General features: G+C 50.6%; 2 non-coding genes and 1 pseudogene across 2 annotated transcripts; all 3 read right to left on the minus strand.

Annotated features, from left to right (window-relative positions):
* Nucleotides 1–421: 421 nt before the first annotated feature.
* Nucleotides 422–612, minus strand: LOC132816277 (U2 spliceosomal RNA). Its single transcript, XR_009644770.1, has one exon. It is a non-coding gene; the product is annotated as a U2 spliceosomal RNA (small nuclear RNA).
* A 6914-nt stretch (nt 613–7526) lies between these two features.
* On the minus strand, nt 7527–7717 carry LOC132816278 (U2 spliceosomal RNA). Its single transcript, XR_009644771.1, has one exon. It is a non-coding gene; the product is annotated as a U2 spliceosomal RNA (small nuclear RNA).
* Nucleotides 7718–14631: 6914 nt separating this feature from the next.
* Nucleotides 14632–14807, minus strand: LOC132816294 (U2 spliceosomal RNA; annotated as a pseudogene).
* Between the last annotated feature and the right edge of the window lie 1457 nt (nt 14808–16264).

Here is a 16264-nt window from a genome sequence, read left to right on the forward strand (position 1 = left end):
CTTTCAAGTCATCAAAATCAAAACGACTGAACCCCTAGATAGCTTCATCCCCAGCAGCATGCAGCAACGTAGCACAGTTGACCTTCTCTTGTTTTTCTGAAATGTCGCTCGCGAGTAGGAAAAGCTGGTGGGCAGCTACGGTTGCTGCAACTCCCAAATTCTGACACCATGTGGTGTGATCGGGGTCCGGCGTTGGCGGGACGGTGCAGCACGCAGCAGGGGTGAGGGGATGACATTGAGAGCAAGTGTCAAGGTGCGCAAGAGACAGAGACGGCGAGAGAAGGATAGGGAGCGGGAGCTGAACAGCTACCTTAGAACAGACGAGTTTGAATCGACTCACGCCCGGCTGGATGCGAGGTGTGAGAAATGAAGCACCGAAAGCCTGTGCTATAAACATGAAGCTGTTTTTAGATTTATAGATGAGGGGTGCACCGTTCCCGGAGGTACTGCAATACCAGGTCGATGCGTGGAGTGGACGGAGCAAGCCCCTATTCCATCTCCCTGCTCCAAAAATCAATTTAATATATGGTCCCCAGATAAGGGACGTATCAGATATTAAACTGATAAGAACAGATACTACACTTGATCTTAGCCAAAAGGCCGAGAAGCGATAACTACAATACCGCGGACTGCCTCAAGTCCCATTTGTCCTCCATGTTTTCAATCAGCTTGATTCTGTTCAAAGACTTGTAGATCACTGCTGACAGTTTCCCTGTCGCCGTAGTCCTCCCAGGATTTCTAACTAGAGCAGCAGATCCGTTTACAGCAGTTGCTTTTTTTCCCCTGTCAGTGAAGCACTGCCTCATGGTCATGTAGAGATTGTCAGTATCTCACCAATCAGGTGGGTCAGGGCTAAGCTGACGTGACTTGAGGAGGTGGTAACCAACTGCAGAACTGCACGCATTGAATGAGACATTCAGCCTGTCATGTCTGCATCAGCTCTCTGCACGAGCAACTTCCCCAGTCCCACTCGCCCTCTCTTCAGATAAGTATCCGACCCTCCGACCAAAGTCACCATTGAATCTGCCTCCAGCACCCTCTCTCTCAGGCAGTGCACTGCATATTCTAACCACTCGCTGAAGATGCTTGGGCCTAGGACACTAGCTCGATGAAATGTGACAGGCAGAGAAGAGAGCAGTAGATTCAGCCGAGCCCTCCATGTCTTTGATGTGTGTGCGTGTGTGTGTGTGGATGTGCCTGCAGTTAGAACATAGAACAGTACAGCACAGTACAGGCCCTTCGGCCCACCATGTTGTAGGGGGAGGGGAAGGGGAACATTACACAAACGGTCGCGGGATTCTTGCGGTATACTTAAGGCTAAGATTTTAACGAATATAGAGGTTTTTGTTTAAGAAATAGTTTTAAACTAAGAAATAACTTTGAAGTGTTGTGGCTGACCACAAAAGAAGCAGTAGGGGCATCTCACAATAAGCTTATAGTATGATAAGGGGAACTGGCTAAAATAACAGACAGGCTGTAACAGACAAGGACAAGGACAGCAGGGTAGTCAGATCAGGAAAATTAGAGAAAAACAAGTCAGGTAAATCGGCTTATGATAGGATGGGAAAAGGGAGGCGTGATTCCGCAACTTGCAAACTGAATAAGAATGCTTACATGCTTTGTTTTGGCGCGCTTTTGCTAGCCTGATTGCTTGAGCGAAACGCCCGTTCTTGCAAGGCCGTAAAGAATAAAATGCTCTTGTTTCCAAGACTTTGCCTCAGGCTGTTACCAATGTGAAAAGTCCCTGCCTCCCCACAAGGCAAATGATTGGAGCAGGTTCGAATTCTGACCGAAAAATCTCACTGCCAGGAAATCTCGGCTCACCTTTACAAACAGAAACTCTTACAGACTAACCCATCTTGTCTTGGAAAATGTGAACTCCCATCCCCCAACCCACCTCGTGCAAATGAACAGCACGACCAGGGATGTGAAGATCAATTTACAGCAAATCAGCCTTTATTGGTTCGGCTCCCGCTCCAAACATTCCAATTCAGTCTGCTTCCTTAGAATTGCAAATCAAGATTCAAGAGTGCTAATTGCAGCGCTAACAGCAAGCTAATGGTTTGATAGCAGCCGTGCAATCAAAAAGCAAGGTCTAAAATGCAAAATAAAGCAAAACACCCAGTAAGCAAAACCTCAGCTTCTGTGGAGAGAAAGCAGAATTAACGCTTCGAGTCCAGTGACCCTTCTCCCGAAGGTTGCAGCGAGTTCTGTTTTCGTCTAGACATTACAACCTGCAGCACCACGCGTGGAGTCAGTGATCAACTGCACCTTCACTCTATCGGTAACCACTGAGCACCTACATCGATGCATGCATCAGGACGAGACGGAACCTGAACCAAACGGACGGAGGCTCCGAAGCTCTCTCCCACCCTCTCACCTTCAATGCCCACTTGGATCCATCCGGCTGCTCCGCATCAGGAAGCATCAGTAGCGCGGCCTCAATCAACAGATGGGAATCAGAAAGCTTCCCCACACAGTCACACAGTACAGAAGAGGCCTTCTGGCCCTCCGAGTCCGCACTGACAAAGCTACTCTAAGTCTGCTCTAGTCCCACTTTCCAGCACTTGGTCCGTAGCCAGGAAAAGTTATGACATTTCCAGTGCTCATCCAAGTAGTTTTTCAAGGTTTTGAGGTTCCCCGCCTCGCTACCCTCCCAAGCAGTGCATTCCAGACCGCCGCCACCCTCTGGGAAACAACTGCTTTCTCAACCCCGATTCTCCTGCCCTCTCCCCACGACCCTTGATCCCCTTATAATCAAGAGCCTCTCTATCTCTGTGAAGCGCTTCTGTGAAGCACTACTATTATAGGACAAGCCAAACAGAGAACAGCCAGGGAATTCCTAGAGGCATGGCACTCATCCACAGATTCATTCAATAATGAATCCACATCGACCTGGACCCAATATACCGGCCACTGCAGCGGACACTGTGTGGGCGGCACGGTTGCACCGTGGTTAGCACTGCTGCCTCACAACGCCAGAGACCCGGGTTCAATTCCCAACTCAGGCGACAGACTGTGTGGAGTTTGCACATTCTCCCCGTGTCTGCGTGGGTTTCCTCCGGGTACTCCGGTTTCCTCCCACAGTCCAAAGATGTGCGGGTCAGGTGAATTGGCCATGCTAAATTGCCCGTGGTGTTGCGCTTCGGCGGGTCGGTGTGGACTTGTTGGGCCGAAGGGCCTGTTTCCACATTGTAAGTAAGCTAATCTAATCAAACAACTGGAACTGATAACCGGAAGCGGCAGGTACAAATCACTACAAACGCCGGAGGAAACATCACAGAAGCGCTTCACAGGAGGCTCCCAAGCACTGACGATGTCACCTAGCTCGGCACAAACACAAATTCCCAGCTCGGCGAACAGAACCACAACAACGAGCACCCGAGCTACAAATCTTCTCCCAAACTTTGAACCTCTCCATCTCTGTCTTAAATGCAACCTCATCTCGGCCTGAAGGGGCGACCCTTCACCCTGAGGCTGTACTTCCAGGTCCTCGTCTCGCCTACTAGTGGGACCATCTTCTTCACAACCACTCTGACCAGGCCCCCCAGTAGCTTGTAAGCTTCGGTCAGATCCCGCCTTACCTTTCGAAACACCATCGGGCACAGACCCAGAGACCTCATGTGACAAACCCAGGGGAAACCTTCTCTAGACTCCGTCCCAACACCAGCGCATCCCTTCCTTCGGTACACGGCACAAAACTGCTCCCAATATTCCACCTGTGGTCAGACCAGAGCCTGACGCGGCCTCGGCAGCACGTCCCCGCTCCTGTTTCCTCGCCCGCTTGAAATGAATGCCGACACCGCATTTGCCTTCCGAACCATCGGATGGACCTGCATGTTAATCTTGAAACAACCTGGAACTAGGACTCCCAAGACCCTCTGCGCTGCAGATTTGCAAAGCCTTTCCCTCGTTCAGAAAATCGTCTACCCGATTGTTCTTGCTACCAAAGTGCAATTACGCACACTTGGTCACTTCTTTTCCCCACTCGCCCAACGTGTCCACGCTCTTCTGCAGCCTGCCCATTTCCTCAAAACTACCTGTCCCTCTAGCTATCTTTGTGCCATCTGCAAACTCAGCAAAAGTGCCCTCCGTGGCCCCCATTATCGTGGACACCCCAATAAGGTCCCTGTCACAGCCCCGTCTACAAGGTATTTGCGGAAATTCACCACAGTTGTACACGTGGCCGGAGACTTTGGCACCGTCGGATCGATGACACAGGGCCCAGCGAGCCTGTGCCGATTCCTACTCCTTGTTTGGGCGTGCTACCTGTTGCCCAGACGCGGTTTCAGTCCCGCCGTTCCGCCTCCCGTTCACGTGTCCAACAAGGTGAGCCTGAAACGTTCCTAACGTGCCTGCTTCCAGCGCTTCGACTGGCAACGCGTTCCAGACACCCACCATCCCCTATGTGAAAACCTTTCTCCGCACTTCTCCCTTCTCACTTTCCCCCTCTCACCGTGAACCTGTACCCACTGACTCGCCACCCTTCCGATGCCTCTCAGTATGCTGTCGACCCCTATCGGGTCGCCCCTCAGCTTCCGCCTTTGCAGTGACAACAATCCCAAGTTTATTCAACCTCTCCTCACAACAGAAGCACTCCAGGGCAGGCAAGGTCCTGGTAAACCTTCTCTGCACCCTCTCCAAAGCATCCACGTCCTTCTGGCAGTGAGTGTGCCGAACAGCACTGCGCGCGGTATCCCGATTGTAGCCTAACTGGAGTTTTGTACAGCTGTTTATACAGATCATTTATTTACACGTCACAAACAACAAAGGTCCTAGCACTGTGCCCTGCGGGATACCACTAGTTACTGATCCCCTTTCCGAAAAATGCGCTTCCACCGCTACTCTCTGTCTTCTGTGACCGAGCTGGCTTTGTATCCAGCTAGCCGGCTCACCTCAGATCCCGCGAGACTCTACCTTTTGTAGCAGCCTGCCGCAAGATGTGAAGCGATCCAGAAGAGATTACTGACGCAAAGGTGACTACACTTAAATGAAAGTGCTGGGAATGGCAACCGTGATGGAACTCGCAGCCAAGGAAGGTCAACACCTCACAAAATGGTGGCTGAGAGTTCACAAAATGGTGGCCCAGGGACAAGCACCAACGCAGACACAAAACTGCCACTGCTGTGGAAACACATGTCAGGCAGCAGCAAATTGCTGGTAGAAAGAAGCTGTGTGCAGAAACTGCAGCATTAAAAAAGAATATACTAAGTGGGTGCGCTCGGGGGTGAAAGTACCAATAACCTGCAGCGAAAGTACAGGAAGAAATCCTAAATGGTACAAAAAGGGCAAGAAGACAAAAGCCCTGACGCACAAACCAATGAGGTGTTGTGGTTACAGATACTGGCGATACCTGCCGACGCCCCGGTCGCTCCCTTACTGAACGGCAAACCGGTAAGAATGGAGGTGGACACCGGTTTCGTTGATACGGCTGAGTCACGTTGCGCTGCAACCTTCAGAAACTGCGCGAGGAACACACACAGGTGAAGTGGTGCTTTCACAGTGGGTACGTTCAGTTATACGGTGAGTCTGAAGACACAGCCTGCGCGTCATCAAAGGAAATCTTACAGCTTTATGGGCAAGAATGTAGTTGGACAGAATCAAACTCAACTGAGTGTCAAAATTCTGAGTGACCGATCAAGAATTCTAAAGAAGCACGCTATTGTTTTCAATGGGGTGGACAGGCAGGACGCCTGGAGCCTTTGATAAGCTGTTGGAGAAAATGCAGAGGCATGGAATTGAGGGTGATTTAGCAGTTTGGCTTAGAAACTGGCTTTCTGAAAGGAGGCAGCGAGTGGTGGTTGATGGAAAATATTCAGCCTGGAGTCCGGTTACTAGTGGTGTGCCACAAGGGTCTGTTTTGGGACCACTGCTGTTTGTCATTTTTATAAATGACTTAGACGCAGGCATAACATAGGTGGATGGATTAGTAAATTTGCAGACGACGCTAAAGTCGGTGGAGTAGTGGTCAGTGTGGAAGAATGTTACAGGTTGCAGGGGGACTTGGACAAACTGCAGAATCGGGCTGAGAGGTGGCAAATGGAGTTCAATGCAGCTAAATGTGAGGTGATGCACTTTGGGAAGAATAACTGGAAGGCAGAGTACTGGGTCGATGGAAAGATTATTGGTAGTGTGGATGTGCAGAGGGATCTTGGAGTCCCATGTACATAGATCCCTGAAAGTTGCCACCCCCAGGTGGATAGTGCTGTTAAGAAGGCTGTTGGGTTTCATTCGTAGAGGGATTGAGTTCCGGAGCCGCAATATCATGCTGCAACAGTTCACCTGCTGGTGTGTGCTAGGCGGTTTCCTTTCCCTTTGCTCAACGACCTATTTGCTGAACTAGCCGGAGGTCAGCTTTTCAGTAAAATTGAGCCCGGTAAACCCTACCTCCAGATGAGTGTAGATCCTGAGTTGAAATGAATGAGACACAATCTTATTGAAACATATTGGATTCTTACGTGGCTCGACAGGGTAAATGCTGAGAGGACATTTTCCCTCATGGGAGTGTCTAGAACTGAACAGAATAAAGAGGCACCAATTTAAGAGTGAGATCAGGAGAAACGTCTTCTCTCAGAGGGTTGTGAGTCTTTGGAATTTGTTGTCACAGACAGCTGGCCCACGCTGCTTGTGTGAGACTGACTTAGAATGCTGCCAGTTCTGGCTGAGGCAGCAAAGTAGTGCAAAAGAAGGCAAGGGGGTGTTGTGCCAGTCCCTGCGTACACAGCCCAGGTGCCGGATAATCTGCAGTGCTCCTACCTGCCTTATTATCTTTCCAGGCCAGTTCCGGTCAGCAAACATTGGTTTGTTTGTTCTACGTTTTCTCACGTGCTGTTGTCGAGTTAGTGCTGTCTCTTTGCTTTTCCCAGTGAGAATTGACTCTCTGAGTAACCTGCCTCTGACTCAGTCAGTCGTGATAGCACACACGATTCTGTCGCGGCTCAGTGAATCGGAAAGTGGCTGAAACTCACAGTCCTTTGCCTCGTTTTTCCGGTCAGTCACATACGTACCTATCGATTCCGCCTGCCCTTGCACTCTGATGAAAAGCATGTGCCTTAAATACGTCCCGATTATTTTTGTCCTAGCTCACAGTGTTCTCGAAATCTCTCTTTCAAGTCATCAAAATCAAAACGACTGAACCCCTAGATAGCTTCATCCCCAGCAGCATGCAGCAACGTAGCACAGTTGACCTTCTCTTGTTTTTCTGAAATGTCGCTCGCGAGTAGGAAAAGCTGGTGGGCAGCTACGGTTGCTGCAACTCCCAAATTCTGACACCATGTGGTGTGATCGGGGTCCGGCGTTGGCGGGACGGTGCAGCACGCAGCAGGGGTGAGGGGATGACATTGAGAGCAAGTGTCAAGGTGCGCAAGAGACAGAGACGGCGAGAGAAGGATAGGGAGCGGGAGCTGAACAGCTACCTTAGAACAGACGAGTTTGAATCGACTCACGCCCGGCTGGATGCGAGGTGTGAGAAATGAAGCACCGAAAGCCTGTGCTATAAACATGAAGCTGTTTTTAGATTTATAGATGAGGGGTGCACCGTTCCCGGAGGTACTGCAATACCAGGTCGATGCGTGGAGTGGACGGAGCAAGCCCCTATTCCATCTCCCTGCTCCAAAAATCAATTTAATATATGGTCCCCAGATAAGGGACGTATCAGATATTAAACTGATAAGAACAGATACTACACTTGATCTTAGCCAAAAGGCCGAGAAGCGATAACTACAATACCGCGGACTGCCTCAAGTCCCATTTGTCCTCCATGTTTTCAATCAGCTTGATTCTGTTCAAAGACTTGTAGATCACTGCTGACAGTTTCCCTGTCGCCGTAGTCCTCCCAGGATTTCTAACTAGAGCAGCAGATCCGTTTACAGCAGTTGCTTTTTTTCCCCTGTCAGTGAAGCACTGCCTCATGGTCATGTAGAGATTGTCAGTATCTCACCAATCAGGTGGGTCAGGGCTAAGCTGACGTGACTTGAGGAGGTGGTAACCAACTGCAGAACTGCACGCATTGAATGAGACATTCAGCCTGTCATGTCTGCATCAGCTCTCTGCACGAGCAACTTCCCCAGTCCCACTCGCCCTCTCTTCAGATAAGTATCCGACCCTCCGACCAAAGTCACCATTGAATCTGCCTCCAGCACCCTCTCTCTCAGGCAGTGCACTGCATATTCTAACCACTCGCTGAAGATGCTTGGGCCTAGGACACTAGCTCGATGAAATGTGACAGGCAGAGAAGAGAGCAGTAGATTCAGCCGAGCCCTCCATGTCTTTGATGTGTGTGCGTGTGTGTGTGTGGATGTGCCTGCAGTTAGAACATAGAACAGTACAGCACAGTACAGGCCCTTCGGCCCACCATGTTGTAGGGGGAGGGGAAGGGGAACATTACACAAACGGTCGCGGGATTCTTGCGGTATACTTAAGGCTAAGATTTTAACGAATATAGAGGTTTTTGTTTAAGAAATAGTTTTAAACTAAGAAATAACTTTGAAGTGTTGTGGCTGACCACAAAAGAAGCAGTAGGGGCATCTCACAATAAGCTTATAGTATGATAAGGGGAACTGGCTAAAATAACAGACAGGCTGTAACAGACAAGGACAAGGACAGCAGGGTAGTCAGATCAGGAAAATTAGAGAAAAACAAGTCAGGTAAATCGGCTTATGATAGGATGGGAAAAGGGAGGCGTGATTCCGCAACTTGCAAACTGAATAAGAATGCTTACATGCTTTGTTTTGGCGCGCTTTTGCTAGCCTGATTGCTTGAGCGAAACGCCCGTTCTTGCAAGGCCGTAAAGAATAAAATGCTCTTGTTTCCAAGACTTTGCCTCAGGCTGTTACCAATGTGAAAAGTCCCTGCCTCCCCACAAGGCAAATGATTGGAGCAGGTTCGAATTCTGACCGAAAAATCTCACTGCCAGGAAATCTCGGCTCACCTTTACAAACAGAAACTCTTACAGACTAACCCATCTTGTCTTGGAAAATGTGAACTCCCATCCCCCAACCCACCTCGTGCAAATGAACAGCACGACCAGGGATGTGAAGATCAATTTACAGCAAATCAGCCTTTATTGGTTCGGCTCCCGCTCCAAACATTCCAATTCAGTCTGCTTCCTTAGAATTGCAAATCAAGATTCAAGAGTGCTAATTGCAGCGCTAACAGCAAGCTAATGGTTTGATAGCAGCCGTGCAATCAAAAAGCAAGGTCTAAAATGCAAAATAAAGCAAAACACCCAGTAAGCAAAACCTCAGCTTCTGTGGAGAGAAAGCAGAATTAACGCTTCGAGTCCAGTGACCCTTCTCCCGAAGGTTGCAGCGAGTTCTGTTTTCGTCTAGACATTACAACCTGCAGCACCACGCGTGGAGTCAGTGATCAACTGCACCTTCACTCTATCGGTAACCACTGAGCACCTACATCGATGCATGCATCAGGACGAGACGGAACCTGAACCAAACGGACGGAGGCTCCGAAGCTCTCTCCCACCCTCTCACCTTCAATGCCCACTTGGATCCATCCGGCTGCTCCGCATCAGGAAGCATCAGTAGCGCGGCCTCAATCAACAGATGGGAATCAGAAAGCTTCCCCACACAGTCACACAGTACAGAAGAGGCCTTCTGGCCCTCCGAGTCCGCACTGACAAAGCTACTCTAAGTCTGCTCTAGTCCCACTTTCCAGCACTTGGTCCGTAGCCAGGAAAAGTTATGACATTTCCAGTGCTCATCCAAGTAGTTTTTCAAGGTTTTGAGGTTCCCCGCCTCGCTACCCTCCCAAGCAGTGCATTCCAGACCGCCGCCACCCTCTGGGAAACAACTGCTTTCTCAACCCCGATTCTCCTGCCCTCTCCCCACGACCCTTGATCCCCTTATAATCAAGAGCCTCTCTATCTCTGTGAAGCGCTTCTGTGAAGCACTACTATTATAGGACAAGCCAAACAGAGAACAGCCAGGGAATTCCTAGAGGCATGGCACTCATCCACAGATTCATTCAATAATGAATCCACATCGACCTGGACCCAATATACCGGCCACTGCAGCGGACACTGTGTGGGCGGCACGGTTGCACCGTGGTTAGCACTGCTGCCTCACAACGCCAGAGACCCGGGTTCAATTCCCAACTCAGGCGACAGACTGTGTGGAGTTTGCACATTCTCCCCGTGTCTGCGTGGGTTTCCTCCGGGTACTCCGGTTTCCTCCCACAGTCCAAAGATGTGCGGGTCAGGTGAATTGGCCATGCTAAATTGCCCGTGGTGTTGCGCTTCGGCGGGTCGGTGTGGACTTGTTGGGCCGAAGGGCCTGTTTCCACATTGTAAGTAATCTAATCTAATCAAACAACTGGAACTGATAACCGGAAGCGGCAGGTACAAATCACAACAAACGCCGGAGGAAACATCACAGAAGCGCTTCACAGGAGGCTCCCAAGCACTGACGATGTCACCTAGCTCGGCACAAACACAAATTCCCAGCTCGGCGAACAGAACCACAACAACGAGCACCCGAGCTACAAATCTTCTCCCAAACTTTGAACCTCTCCATCTCTGTCTTAAATGCAACCTCATCTCGGCCTGAAGGGGCGACCCTTCACCCTGAGGCTGTACTTCCAGGTCCTCGTCTCGCCTACTAGTGGGACCATCTTCTTCACAACCACTCTGACCAGGCCCCCCAGTAGCTTGTAAGCTTCGGTCAGATCCCGCCTTACCTTTCGAAACACCATCGGGCACAGACCCAGAGACCTCATGTGACAAACCCAGGGGAAACCTTCTCTAGACTCCGTCCCAACACCAGCGCATCCCTTCCTTCGGTACACGGCACAAAACTGCTCCCAATATTCCACCTGTGGTCAGACCAGAGCCTGACGCGGCCTCGGCAGCACGTCCCCGCTCCTGTTTCCTCGCCCGCTTGAAATGAATGCCGACACCGCATTTGCCTTCCGAACCATCGGATGGACCTGCATGTTAATCTTGAAACAACCTGGAACTAGGACTCCCAAGACCCTCTGCGCTGCAGATTTGCAAAGCCTTTCCCTCGTTCAGAAAATCGTCTACCCGATTGTTCTTGCTACCAAAGTGCAATTACGCACACTTGGTCACTTCTTTTCCCCACTCGCCCAACGTGTCCACGCTCTTCTGCAGCCTGCCCATTTCCTCAAAACTACCTGTCCCTCTAGCTATCTTTGTGCCATCTGCAAACTCAGCAAAAGTGCCCTCCGTGGCCCCCATTATCGTGGACACCCCAATAAGGTCCCTGTCACAGCCCCGTCTACAAGGTATTTGCGGAAATTCACCACAGTTGTACACGTGGCCGGAGACTTTGGCACCGTCGGATCGATGACACAGGGCCCAGCGAGCCTGTGCCGATTCCTACTCCTTGTTTGGGCGTGCTACCTGTTGCCCAGACGCGGTTTCAGTCCCGCCGTTCCGCCTCCCGTTCACGTGTCCAACAAGGTGAGCCTGAAACGTTCCTAACGTGCCTGCTTCCAGCGCTTCGACTGGCAACGCGTTCCAGACACCCACCATCCCCTATGTGAAAACCTTTCTCCGCACTTCTCCCTTCTCACTTTCCCCCTCTCACCGTGAACCTGTACCCACTGACTCGCCACCCTTCCGATGCCTCTCAGTATGCTGTCGACCCCTATCGGGTCGCCCCTCAGCTTCCGCCTTTGCAGTGACAACAATCCCAAGTTTATTCAACCTCTCCTCACAACAGAAGCACTCCAGGGCAGGCAAGGTCCTGGTAAACCTTCTCTGCACCCTCTCCAAAGCATCCACGTCCTTCTGGCAGTGAGTGTGCCGAACAGCACTGCGCGCGGTATCCCGATTGTAGCCTAACTGGAGTTTTGTACAGCTGTTTATACAGATCATTTATTTACACGTCACAAACAACAAAGGTCCTAGCACTGTGCCCTGCGGGATACCACTAGTTACTGATCCCCTTTCCGAAAAATGCGCTTCCACCGCTACTCTCTGTCTTCTGTGACCGAGCTGGCTTTGTATCCAGCTAGCCGGCTCACCTCAGATCCCGCGAGACTCTACCTTTTGTAGCAGCCTGCCGCAAGATGTGAAGCGATCCAGAAGAGATTACTGACGCAAAGGTGACTACACTTAAATGAAAGTGCTGGGAATGGCAACCGTGATGGAACTCGCAGCCAAGGAAGGTCAACACCTCACAAAATGGTGGCTGAGAGTTCACAAAATGGTGGCCCAGGGACAAGCACCAACGCAGACACAAAACTGCCACTGCTGTGGAAACACATGTCAGGCAGCAGCAAATTGCTGGTAGAAAGAAGCTGTGTGCAGAAACTGCAGCATTAAAAAAGAATATACTAAGTGGGTGCGCTCGGGGGTGAAAGTACCAATAACCTGCAGCGAAAGTACAGGAAGAAATCCTAAATGGTACAAAAAGGGCAAGAAGACAAAAGCCCTGACGCACAAACCAATGAGGTGTTGTGGTTACAGATACTGGCGATACCTGCCGACGCCCCGGTCGCTCCCTTACTGAACGGCAAACCGGTAAGAATGGAGGTGGACACCGGTTTCGTTGATACGGCTGAGTCACGTTGCGCTGCAACCTTCAGAAACTGCGCGAGGAACACACACAGGTGAAGTGGTGCTTTCACAGTGGGTACGTTCAGTTATACGGTGAGTCTGAAGACACAGCCTGCGCGTCATCAAAGGAAATCTTACAGCTTTATGGGCAAGAATGTAGTTGGACAGAATCAAACTCAACTGAGTGTCAAAATTCTGAGTGACCGATCAAGAATTCTAAAGAAGCACGCTATTGTTTTCAATGGGGTGGACAGGCAGGACGCCTGGAGCCTTTGATAAGCTGTTGGAGAAAATGCAGAGGCATGGAATTGAGGGTGATTTAGCAGTTTGGCTTAGAAACTGGCTTTCTGAAAGGAGGCAGCGAGTGGTGGTTGATGGAAAATATTCAGCCTGGAGTCCGGTTACTAGTGGTGTGCCACAAGGGTCTGTTTTGGGACCACTGCTGTTTGTCATTTTTATAAATGACTTAGACGCAGGCATAACATAGGTGGATGGATTAGTAAATTTGCAGACGACGCTAAAGTCGGTGGAGTAGTGGTCAGTGTGGAAGAATGTTACAGGTTGCAGGGGGACTTGGACAAACTGCAGAATCGGGCTGAGAGGTGGCAAATGGAGTTCAATGCAGCTAAATGTGAGGTGATGCACTTTGGGAAGAATAACTGGAAGGCAGAGTACTGGGTCGATGGAAAGATTATTGGTAGTGTGGATGTGCAGAGGGATCTTGGAGTCCCATGTACATAGATCCCTGAAAGTTGCCACCCCCAGGTGGATAGTGCTGTTAAGAAGGCTGTTGGGTTTCATTCGTAGAGGGATTGAGTTCCGGAGCCGCAATATCATGCTGCAACAGTTCACCTGCTGGTGTGTGCTAGGCGGTTTCCTTTCCCTTTGCTCAACGACCTATTTGCTGAACTAGCCGGAGGTCAGCTTTTCAGTAAAATTGAGCCCGGTAAACCCTACCTCCAGATGAGTGTAGATCCTGAGTTGAAATGAATGAGACACAATCTTATTGAAACATATTGGATTCTTACGTGGCTCGACAGGGTAAATGCTGAGAGGACATTTTCCCTCATGGGAGTGTCTAGAACTGAACAGAATAAAGAGGCACCAATTTAAGAGTGAGATCAGGAGAAACGTCTTCTCTCAGAGGGTTGTGAGTCTTTGGAATTTGTTGTCACAGACAGCTGGCCCACGCTGCTTGTGTGAGACTGACTTAGAATGCTGCCAGTTCTGGCTGAGGCAGCAAAGTAGTGCAAAAGAAGGCAAGGGGGTGTTGTGCCAGTCCCTGCGTACACAGCCCAGGTGCCGGATAATCTGCAGTGCTCCTACCTGCCTTATTATCTTTCCAGGCCAGTTCCGGTCAGCAAACATTGGTTTGTTTGTTCTACGTTTTCTCACGTGCTGTTGTCGAGTTAGTGCTGTCTCTTTGCTTTTCCCAGTGAGAATTGACTCTCTGAGTAACCTGCCTCTGACTCAGTCAGTCGTGATAGCACACACGATTCTGTCGCGGCTCAGTGAATCGGAAAGTGGCTGAAACTCACAGTCCTTTGCCTCGTTTTTCCGGTCAGTCACATACGTACCTATCGATTCCGCCTGCCCTTGCACTCTGATGAAAAGCATGTGCCTTAAATACGTCCCGATTATTTTTGTCCTAGCTCACAGTGTTCTCGAAATCTCTCTTTCAAGTCATCAAAATCAAAACGACTGAACCCCTAGATAGCTTCATCCCCAGCAGCATGCAGCAACGTAGCACAGTTGACCTTCTCTTGTTTTTCTGAAATGTCGCTCGCGAGTAGGAAAAGCTGGTGGGCAGCTACGGTTGCTGCAACTCCCAAATTCTGACACCATGTGGTGTGATCGGGGTCCGGCGTTGGCGGGACGGTGCAGCACGCAGCAGGGGTGAGGGGATGACATTGAGAGCAAGTGTCAAGGTGCGCAAGAGACAGAGACGGCGAGAGAAGGATAGGGAGCGGGAGCTGAACAGCTACCTTAGAACAGACGAGTTTGAATCGACTCACGCCCGGCTGGATGCGAGGTGTGAGAAATGAAGCACCGAAAGCCTGTGCTATAAACATGAAGCTGTTTTTAGATTTATAGATGAGGGGTGCACCGTTCCCGGAGGTACTGCAATACCAGGTCGATGCGTGGAGTGGACGGAGCAAGCCCCTATTCCATCTCCCTGCTCCAAAAATCAATTTAATATATGGTCCCCAGATAAGGGACGTATCAGATATTAAACTGATAAGAACAGATTTTTTTTTTATTTCAAAAATATACTTTATTCATAAAATATGCATAGAATAATTTGATACACTGTACATTAGGTAATGCCTTTCATATTTCCACATTTACATACACAGCTCCGAATTATCATTATTTCATACAGATCAGTGCATCTCTCACTCATATATTGAGCTGAGGCGTCAGCAGAGCCCAAATGACTGCATGGGCCCCCTGCTTTTCTTTCGACAGGCAGATGTTAAACGGTGGTCTTTCCCCACCGCGCCTTGGCGGCAGCTGCCCCAAGCTTCAGCGCGTCCCTCAACACGTAGTCCTGGACCTTGGAATGTGCCAGTCTGCAACACTCAGTCGGGGTCAACTCCTTCAGCTGGAAGATCAACAGGTTTCGGACCGCCCAGAGAGCGTCCTTCACCGAGTTGATGATCCTCCAGGCGCAGTTGATGTTCGTCTCGGTGTGCGTCCCGGGGAACAGGCCGTAGAGCACGGAGTCCCGCGTCACGGCGCTGCTCGGGACGAACCTCGACAAATACCACTGCATTCCTCTCCAGACTTCCTCTGCATAGGCACATTCCAGAAGGAGGTGTGTGACAGTCTCGTCCCCCCCGCAGCCGCTTCGAGGGCAGCGTGCGGTGCGGCTGAGAGTCTGGGCGTGCATAAACGATCTCACAGGTAGAGCCCTTCTCACCACCAGCCAAGCCATGTCTTGGTGCTTGTTGGAAAGTTCTGGCGATGAGGCATTCTGCCAAATTGCTTTGACAGTCTGCTCAGGGAACCACTCAACAGGATCCGCCCTCTCCTTTTCCCGAAGGGTCTCGAGGACGCTACGTGCTGACCACTTCCTGATGGACTTGTGGTCAAAGGTGTTTTTCTTCAGAAATTTCTCCACGAAGGACAGGTGGCACGGAACGGTCCAACTACTCGGAGCGTTCCGCGGCAGCGAGGCCAGGCCCATCCTTCGCAACACCGGGGACAGGTAGAACCTCAGTACGTAGTGACACTTGGTGTTTGCGTACCGGGGATCCACGCACAGCTTGATGCAGCCACACACAAAGGTGGCCATCAGGGTGAGGGTGGCATTGGGTGTATTTTTTCCCCCGTTGCCCAGATCTTTGTACAGTGAGTCCCTTCGGACCCGGTCCATCTTTGAACTCCATATGAACTGGAAGATGGCCCGGGCGACTGCAGCGGCGCAGGTTCTGGGAATAGGTCAGACCTGTGCCACGTACAACAGCAATGACAGTGCCTCACACCTGATGACCAGGTTTTTTCCCGTGATGGAGAGCGACCGTAGCCTCCATCTGCCCAGTTTCTGCCTCACTTTACTGATACGCTCCTCCCAAGACTTGGCGCACGCCCCAGCCCCCCCGAACCAAATACCCAGCACCTTCAGGTGGTCGGTCCTGACGGTGAAGGGGATCGAGGATTGGTCGGCCCAGTTCCCGAAGAGCATGGCCTCGCTCTTGCCTCGGTTTACCTTGGCCCCCGAGGCCC

The sequence above is a fragment of the Hemiscyllium ocellatum genome, chromosome 5 (assembly GCF_020745735.1).
Source record: "Hemiscyllium ocellatum isolate sHemOce1 chromosome 5, sHemOce1.pat.X.cur, whole genome shotgun sequence".
NCBI lineage: Eukaryota > Metazoa > Chordata > Chondrichthyes > Orectolobiformes > Hemiscylliidae > Hemiscyllium > Hemiscyllium ocellatum.